The sequence below is a fragment of the Helianthus annuus genome, chromosome 6, assembly GCF_002127325.2.
Source record: "Helianthus annuus cultivar XRQ/B chromosome 6, HanXRQr2.0-SUNRISE, whole genome shotgun sequence".
NCBI lineage: Eukaryota > Viridiplantae > Streptophyta > Magnoliopsida > Asterales > Asteraceae > Helianthus > Helianthus annuus.
Window position 1 is genome coordinate 21,681,493 of NC_035438.2, and position 10,270 is coordinate 21,691,762.

Here is a 10,270-nt window from a genome sequence, read left to right on the forward strand (position 1 = left end):
TTTTGGGGTTATAGATGATGAATATTGTTTGAACATTGTTTGAATAAATGAAGAACATGTATGAAGATGTTATGAACATTCAAATGTTATGGTTTTTGATCTGTTTTGTGCACATTGTAGACAAACAAACATGTTTAGTGGGTATAGTACATAATTCTCATGAAAATGAAATCCTATTGGCTAGTACTGTTTTGCAGGTTCTAGAAACTGTTTCTTGTGCACGTAATCACGGTTGCGAGTCGCAACCTTTGGTTGCCACTCGAAACCACGGCAGGATTTGTCGAGACCTCCCGGTTGCGAGTCGTAATCAACGCGTATCGATCCGATTGCGAGTCGTAACCACAACTGCTTTGTCGGAACCGCCGGTTGCGAGTCGGAATCTTTGATTGCGAGTCGCAACCAAAGCATGACGAACCGAGACCTCGGTTGCGAGTCGCAACCTTGGTTGCGAGTCACCCTTGTCTCGACTGGGCTGTTATTGGGCCAAAGAACTTGTTGGATTATCTGCTAACTGGACTGCTTGTGTATCTGTTACTGTTTAGGCCCAATAACCCCACTGATTGTATGTTGGACTTTCTGTTGACTGGGCTGCATGTATACCTGCTACTGTAGTTGTTTGCATTTATGTTGAGTGTGTTTTATACGTGTTCACTTGTACCCAACTTGACCCATACTTGGTAACCATGCTAGGACGTGGTGACCAACATACTTAACCAAGTAACGTATCATACCGAGCAACCCAAGGTGAGTTCACAACTTAAAAGCATGCGTCCCGGTGGTTTGGGACACGAGACTAAAACAACTCTATCCCCTTGTAAAGGGGATACCGTCTACATTCCTTCCCTAGTTATTGGGAAACAAACTTACTTTATCTTCCTTGGTATTGGGAAACCTTTTTTAGTTAATTACTGTTTATACGGAATGCAACCAACGGCACTAAACGCAACTCTATCACTCAAGTCCCTACTACATAATACCGATTAGTCGCCGGTGCCAGGCGAACGGGTTATTAGTTGATAGCGCTATTTAGGTCTTACCAGCCTCACACCGTGCCATGGTATGGGATCGGTCGTGAACTAATGTACTCAGGCATCCGTCAATGATGATAGAACATTGACATCGGGGCATCCTGCGGAAACGCAAACGGTTACCTAGTGTTCGGTATTGGAAAAACAGTTTAGTCGCTAACTTTTGGGGTAGCTCCCCACGGCATGTATAAACGGATAAATTAACTGGCGAAACAAGTTTTTGGTAATTAAAACTGGACAACTAGTGAACTCACTCAGCATTATTGTTGACCCCTTTACTGCATGCTTTGCAGGTGGCCAGTGACTGGAGCAGCTACTTGGGATGTGTAGTGGTCGTCTGCCCGTGTGTTGGGCATTTATCATGCTTACCTTATGAACAATGTTTAAAACTGTTAATTATGCTTCCGCTACATTTTACTCTGAACTTAAGACTTTGAACTTTAAACTTAACACTTGCTAATCGTATGGTTAGTAAGTATTACTTTTGTTATCTATTTAGTTATTCAGTATAATTGGTGGCTGGATCCTGGTCGGTCACGCCCTCGAAGCGGGTGTCACCCGCGGGTGGATTTTGGGGGTGTGACAGATTGGTATCAGAGCCATTGGTTATAGTGAACTTGGTTTTAAAAAAAAAAGGGGGGGGGGAAATCTTTTTGAGAAAAACCAGACTATAACCCGTGACTCGTGACGACACTACACTCCAAGTACAAGGCTCGACTTATCTGACCTCATAGCTCGGACCCATAGTTACTTGCTTAATTGTCTTATGCTCTCCGTTTTGCTATACGTACTAGTTTGCCTGATTTGATAGATACATCTTCTCTCTTCTATCTTATTCTCGCTATCACACACTCATACTATGTTTTCTGGTTATGAAGACAATGAGTGGACGCGGACGAGGAAACGTCAACATGACTCAGGCTCAGTTCACTAACCTGCTCAACACTGTGGCTGCAGCCTTCGCAGCTCACCCTATAGGTAAACTCGATGCGTTAGGATGTTTAGATCCTACCGCCACATCGTCTTTTCGCCTCTAAACCTATTTCGCTTCACTCCTCACAACAGGTCAGCCTGCACCTGTGCAACCACGTGTTTGTACCTTCAAGACCTTCATGGATTGCAAGCCTCTTCCGTTCAGTGGCACTGAGGGTGCCATAGGACTCCTACACTGGATCGAGAAGGTCGAAGCCGTCTTCGCTGTCTGCGAATGTCCCCCTGCTAATTGGGTGAAGTTTGCTACTGGTACTCTTGAGGGAAGCGCACTTTCGTGGTGGAAGGCGCAAATTAAAATGCTTGGTTTGGAGACTGCTAACGCTACTGCGTGGGAAGATTTCAAGGGCATGATCAAGGAAGAGTACTGTCACAGGGATGACATCCACAAGCTTGAGAATGAGTACTATGAACTCAAGATGGTTGGGTCAGAGATTGAGACCTACACCAAGCTGTCCAACGACTATGCTGCTCTTTGTCCAAACATGTCTCGACCTATGTATCGAAGAATCGAACTGTACATCAAGGGTCTGGCTCCAGAAATTCGAAGCCATGTAACTTCAGCCAACCACACTACCATTCAGCCGATCGTTCGACTAGCTCACAAACTCACTGATCAGGCTGTGGAAGAGGGCAGGTTGCCCAAAAGAATCAGTGCTACTGTCGGAACTTCTAGTGACAACAAGCGTAAGTGGGAAGGAAATCAGGGCAAGGATGCTAACTCCACTCAGGCCCCAGCTCAGCAAAGGAAAACTGACAACAACAAAGGCACTCAGCAACAGGGTGGCTACCGGGGAAACTACCCTAAGTGCAACAAGTGTAACAGGCACCACAATGGGGCATGCAACAAGGGTCAGTGTCAGCGATGCCACAAGATGGGGCACGAAGCAAAGGATTGTAGAAGTCAGTTCCCGGCAAGGCAGAATCAGCAACAACCCCAACAGCAACAGCAGCAGGGAAACAACAGAGCATGTTTTAAATGTGGGGCAACAGGGCACATGCGAAAGGATTGCCCTGAACTGAATCAGAATCGCAACAACAATCAGGGAGCTGGGAACAATGAGCAAAACAACAATGCTGGAAATGCAAGGGGAAGAGCTTTCGTGATTGGAGCTGGTGAAGCAAGGAACGATCCCAACGTCGTGGCGGGTAAGTTCCTACTTGATGATCGTTATGTTTCTGTGTTATTTGATTCCGGTGCCGATGCCAGTTATGTATCCCTTCGCATTAGTAAGAAACTTAAGCACTCGCCCGCATTATTAAGTTCTAAGCACATCGTCGAGATAGCTAATGGTAAGAACATCGAGGCCACGCACATGGTCCACGACTGCACACTAGAATTGTCTGGCCACACGTTTAGTATCGATCTTTTCCCTGTCAAACTTGGAAGCTTCGACGTCGTCATTGGTATGGATTGGTTATCCAAACATCGCGCTGAGATCCTCTGTCAAGAGAAAGCAGTTCGTATACCTCGCCGTTCTGGTCAACCCCTCATCGTCAAAGGCAACAAAGGTGGAGAAGTCACAGGCATTATCTCGCTTTTAAAAGCCCAGAAGTGTTTGCAGAAAGGGCACACCGCTATCTTAGCACTCGTCACCAATACTCACGAAAAGGAAAAGAGGATTGAAGATTTTCCTGTAGTACGCGATTATCCCGAGGTATTTCCTGAGGAACTACCTGGACTCCCTCCCCACCGTCAGGTCGAATTTCAAATCGAGCTAGCTCCCGGAGCCGCACCCATAGCCCGTGCACCGTACCGTTTAGCCCCTGCAGAACTGAAGGAACTCTCTACGCAACTACAAGAACTATTGGATAAAGGATTTATCCGTCCTAGTTCATCACCCTGGGGAGCCCCAGTACTCTTTGTCAAGAAGAAAGATGGCACGTTCTGAATGTGCATCGACTATCATGAGCTGAACAAGGTTACCATCAAGAACCGTTACCCTCTCCCGCGCATCGACGACCTATTCGATCAGTTGCAAGGATCGAGCCACTATTCGAAGATTGACCTGCGATCAGGCTATCATCAGCTGAGAGTTCGTAATGAAGATATTTCCAAGACTGCATTCAGGACTCGTTATGGTCATTACGAGTTCCTCGTCATGCCTTTTGGAATGACCAACGCGCCGGCAGTGTTCATGGATCTTATGAACCGCGTATGTAAGCCTTACCTCGACAAATTTGTGATTGTGTTTATTGACGACATCCTGATTTATTCGAAAAGTCAAACGGAGCATGAACAGCAACTACGCCTTATTCTGGAACTCCTTCGCAACGAGCAACTGTACGCCAAATTCTCTAAATGTGACTTCTGGCTTCGAGAAGTCTATTTCCTCGGCCATGTAGTTAATAAGAACGGAATTCACGTCGACCCCGCCAAGATCGAATCGATAAAGAACTGGCCTACACCTAAGACTCCCACTGAAGTTCGCCAATTTTTGGGTTTGGCAGGCTACTACCGCAGATTCATTCAGGGATTCTCAAAGATTGCACAACCCCTCACAACTCTTACTCAGAAAGGCGTCGCCTACAAGTGGAATGAAGCACAGGAATCTGCTTTTCAGAGGCTTAAGGATAACCTCTGTAGCGCTCCTATTCTCTCGTTACCTGAAGGCACTGACGACTTTGTGGTTTACTGCGATGCGTCTATTCATGGGCTCGGTTGCGTGTTGATGCAACGCGAGAAAGTTATTGCTTACGCCTCACGACAACTCAAGACGCATGAAAAGAACTACACGACGCATGACTTGGAACTGGGAGCAGTGATCTTTGCTCTTAAGATATGGAGACATTACCTGTACGGTACCAAGTGCACTATTTACACCGATCACAGGAGTCTCGAGCATATCTTTAGGCAAAAGGAGTTGAACATGAGACAACGTCGATGGGTCGAACTCTTGAATGACTACGAATGCGCCATCAAATACCATCCGGGCAAAGCCAATGTCGTGGCAGACGCCCTCAGCCGAAAGGACACCATACCAAAGCGCGTGCGAGCACTACAACTTACCATCCAGTCTAACCTCCCTACCCAGATTCGAAATGCTCAAGTTGAAGCATTGAAGCCGGAAAACATCAGGGCTGAGTCTCTGCGAGGGTCGAGACAGCAACTAGAACAGAAAGAAGATGGTGCTTACTATGTAACAGGGCGCATTTGGGTTCCTCTCTATGGAGATTTACGTGAACTCGTGATGGACGAAGCCCACAAGTCCCGCTACTCAGTACATCCTGGTTCGGACAAGATGTACCACGATTTGAAGACTACATATTGGTGGCCTAGTATGAAGGCCCACATAGCAACATACGTCAGCAAATGTTTGACTTGCGCGAGAGTCAAGACAGAATACCAGAAGCCAGCAGGTCTACTCCAACAACCAGAAATCCCAAAATGGAAATGGGAGCAAATTTCCATGGATTTTGTTACAGGGCTACCTAGGTCTCAACGCGGAAATGATACTATTTGGGTAATAGTGGATCGACTGACCAAGTCCGCGCACTTTCTGGCTATTAAGGAAACAGACAAGTTTTCTACCCTGGCGGAGATTTACTTAAAGGAAGTAGTTTCGAGGCACGGAGTACCAACCTCAATTATTTCCGACCGAGATGCTCGATTTACTTCGGAATTGTGGCAAGCTATGCACAAATGCTTTGGCTCACGTTTGGACATGAGCACTGCTTATCACCCGCAAACGGATGGACAGTCCGAACGTACCATCCAAACCCTAGAAGACATGCTTAGAGCGTGTGTGATCGACTTTGGCAAGAATTGGGAGAAGCATCTACCGCTAGTGGAGTTCTCTTACAACAACAGCTACCACACTAGTATTCAGGCAGCACCTTTTGAGGCATTGTACGGTCGTAAATGCCGGTCACCTCTCTGCTGGGCAGAAATCGGTGATAGTCAAATCACGGGCCCAGAGATGGTGGTAGATACAACGGAAAAGATTGCCCAGATCAGACAACGCATGGCGGCAGCTCGTGACCGTCAGAAGAGTTACGCTGATAAGCGTAGGAAACCCTTGGAATTCCAGGTCGGTGACCGGGTTCTACTTAAAGTCTCACCCTGGAAGGGTGTGGTTCGCTTCGGAAAACGGGGCAAGCTTAATCCGCGATATATCGGACCATTCGAAATTACCGAGAAGATCGGTAAGGTTGCTTATAGATTGAACCTGCCTGGAGAACTGAGCGCGGTACACAACGTTTTTCACATATCCAACCTGAAGAAGTGTTTGTCGGATGAAACACTTGTGATTCCTTTTAAGGAATTGACTATTGACGAACAGCTACACTTTACTGAGGAACCGATTGAGATCACGGATCGAGAGATCAAAATCCTCAAACGTAGCCAGATACCTCTTGTACGAGTTCGTTGGAACTCACGACGTGGCCCAGAATATACCTGGGAGCGGGAAGACCAGATGAGGCACAAGTATCCCCAGCTGTTCCCTAACGAAAATCCCAGCACTGGAGCTACGAACGAATTTCGGGACGAAATTCCAAACTAACGGGGGGATGATGTGACACCCCGTTGAAACGCTTTCACTTACACTAGCTTGACAGTGGCTGCCTAAACTTTCGGGACGAAAGTTCTTAAAACTTGGGGATAATGTGACACTTCGGGTTTTTCCCCGGGCAATCTTTCGATGTAACTTGTGTGAGCATAGATTTTATTAAAATGAAAATCCTATTGTGTTACATGCTATGTGTGTTCATGTAAATGGGTATATAGATATAAACGTGTATGTGTGTATATAAATAGATATAAGAGAGTGGGTGTGTATGTGAGATGAACCGGAACCCGAAACCACAACCAAACCCGAGAACCCGACTCGAGACCACGGTCTCGAGTGAACAGTAGCAATGGGCCGGTTTGGGCCTTGTGACCGAGAAACCCAAGCCGGAATCCCCACTAGCCCAATTCGGAACCTTATATAAACCAACCCACCCCTCCCTTAACCATTTTTACAACACTCACCTCACTACACTCTCACACTCTCCTCTCATCTCATCTCTCTCACTAAAACCCTAAAACCCTCAAAGAATCACCTTCCTCTCCTTTCCTTCTCCTTCTCGGATCCGACCAACAAGAGCACCCTTTGGATTAGCTTGGAATCATCACTCGAAGGCTCCAATCCATCACCAACTTGAACACCTTTGTGTCACTCTAGAACCGGTTAGTGATGATGATGTTGTTTATATTTGCTTGTTACTAAATGATGCTTGATTAGTGTTGTTGTTGTTGTTCTTGCTAGACAAAATAGGTTGTTATGATGGTTGGTTAGATCGGTTATATGTTTCGGGCTAAGTGCTAGCTATGTGATTCATGTTACTAATAAGAGGATATGTTATATTGTTTAGGTTGAATGATCTTCTTTGTTTATTGTCCGATTGATATTAAGGGCTCGGGTTGGGGACTTTAGGCATGATTTTGGGGTTATAGATGATGAATATTGTTTGAACATTGTTTGAATAAATGAAGAACATGTATGAAGATGTTATGAACATTCAAATGTTATGGTTTTTGATCTGTTTTGTGCACATTGTAGACAAACAAACATGTTTAGTGGGTATAGTACATAATTCTCATGAAAATGAAATCCTATTGGCTAGTACTGTTTTGCAGGTTCTAGAAACTGTTTCTTGTGCACGTAATCACGGTTGCGAGTCGCAACCTTTGGTTGCCACTCGAAACCACGGCAGGATTTGTCGAGACCTCCCGGTTGCGAGTCGTAATCAACGCGTATCGATCCGATTGCGAGTCGTAACCACAACTGCTTTGTCGGAACCGCCGGTTGCGAGTCGGAATCTTTGATTGCGAGTCGCAACCAAAGCATGACGAACCGAGACCTCGGTTGCGAGTCGCAACCTTGGTTGCGAGTCACCCTTGTCTCGACTGGGCTGTTATTGGGCCAAAGAACTTGTTGGATTATCTGCTAACTGGACTGCTTGTGTATCTGTTACTGTTTAGGCCCAATAACCCCACTGATTGTATGTTGGACTTTCTGTTGACTGGGCTGCATGTATACCTGCTACTGTAGTTGTTTGCATTTATGTTGAGTGTGTTTTATACGTGTTCACTTGTACCCAACTTGACCCATACTTGGTAACCATGCTAGGACGTGGTGACCAACATACTTAACCAAGTAACGTATCATACCGAGCAACCCAAGGTGAGTTCACAACTTAAAAGCATGCGTCCCGGTGGTTTGGGACACGAGACTAAAACAACTCTATCCCCTTGTAAAGGGGATACCGTCTACATTCCTTCCCTAGTTATTGGGAAACAAACTTACTTTATCTTCCTTGGTATTGGGAAACCTTTTTTAGTTAATTACTGTTTATACGGAATGCAACCAACGGCACTAAACGCAACTCTATCACTCAAGTCCCTACTACATAATACCGATTAGTCGCCGGTGCCAGGCGAACGGGTTATTAGTTGATAGCGCTATTTAGGTCTTACCAGCCTCACACCGTGCCATGGTATGGGATCGGTCGTGAACTAATGTACTCAGACATCCGTCAATGATGATAGAACATTGACATCGGGGCATCCTGCGGAAACGCAAACGGTTACCTAGTGTTCGGTATTGGAAAAACAGTTTAGTCGCTAACTTTTGGGGTAGCTCCCCACGGCATGTATAAACGGATAAATTAACTGGCGAAACAAGTTTTTGGTAATTAAAACTGGACAACTAGTGAACTCACTCAGCATTATTGTTGACCCCTTTACTGCATGCTTTGCAGGTGGCCAGTGACTGGAGCAGCTACTTGGGATGTGTAGTGGTCGTCTGCCCGTGTGTTGGGCATTTATCATGCTTACCTTATGAACAATGTTTAAAACTGTTAATTATGCTTCCGCTACATTTTACTCTGAACTTAAGACTTTGAACTTTAAACTTAACACTTGCTAATCGTATGGTTAGTAAGTATTACTTTTGTTATCTATTTAGTTATTCAGTATAATTGGTGGCTGGATCCTGGTCGGTCACGCCCTCGAAGCGGGTGTCACCCGCGGGTGGATTTTGGGGGTGTGACATGTGGCAACAACCCATTATAGAAAGTGGACACTTGTTGCCATATCGCAAGTCCGTGATGTGGACACTTTCGCAATAGCTCCTTGAACCTTTCCCATGTTTCATATAAGGATTCTCCGTCCTCTTGTGAATATGTATTAATTTCAGTCATTAATTTAGCCGTTTTAGCGGGAGGGAAATACTTATATAGAAATTTTTGGGCTAGTTTATCCCAGGTGTTTACCGATCCAGCTGGGAGGGCGTTAAGCCAAGCTTTTGCTCGGTCTTTTAGTGAAAAAGGAAACATTCGGAGGCGGATGGCGTCATTTGATGCTCCATTGATCCGAAAGATATCACATATTTCTAAAAAATTAGTAATATGTAGATGGGGATCCTCGTCCGCAAGCCCATGGAAGGTTGCGGAGTTCTGAAGCATCTGTATCAAATGCGGCCGAAGTTCGAAGTTATTGGCTTCAACATTCGGTGCATTGATAGCGGCGCCGAGATTACCAACGGTGGGTCGTAGATAATCCATGAGGGTACGTTGGTCCGCCATTGGAAGTGGGTTCCCCGAAACCTTCTCTTGGTTTTTGGCTTTTAGTCTTTTTCTGAGAAAGCGTCCGGGTCCTTCTAGAGGTTCTTTTATCTCCTTATTAGAACTGGAGCTCATACACTACGTAGGGTTGGCGTCTGGTTCCAAGTCCTGCAACAAAAACAGAAGAGAATGCTGGTCAGAAAGTTCACCACGGCCCCGTGCTCAGTGAACACGGCCCGTGGTCGGAGTTACAGTGATTGTTTTCCAGATCCCAGTTACTGGAGAGTTGGACACGGCCCCGTGTTGCACCGACACGGCCCCGTGGTCAGCCTTCTGTAACTTGGAAAACTAAAAACTGCCAGTAACAACGCTGGGCACGGCCCGTGTCCGACCAGGCACGACCCGTGCTGAGCTCTGCAGAAGCAGAAAAACTAAAAAGGAAGACAAAAACACACTTTTTCCAACATTAGTACTAAAAAAGGGTTAGTTTTATGCCATAATTGATGTAATTTATATGTTGCATTTTGTCACATCAAGTGCACTAATCACTTTTCAAATATAGAAAAACAGGGTGCACTAATCACCCAACAATTGTTAGTACGCTCTTTTGATCAATCCCTAGTTTATTCTGGCGATGAGTTTGTCAACCTACAGTGCTATAATCTACTACAGTTGGAACTAGATAGATAAGAGTGCACAAA

The 10,270-nt window shown here is 45.6% G+C and overlaps 1 non-coding gene across 1 annotated transcript; it reads left to right on the forward strand.

Annotated features, from left to right (window-relative positions):
* Positions 1-9,105: 9,105 nt before the first annotated feature.
* LOC118479984 lies at positions 9,106-9,212 on the forward strand. Its single transcript, XR_004861625.1, has one exon. It is a non-coding gene; the product is annotated as a small nucleolar RNA R71 (small nucleolar RNA).
* The last annotated feature ends 1,058 nt before the right edge of the window (positions 9,213-10,270 follow it).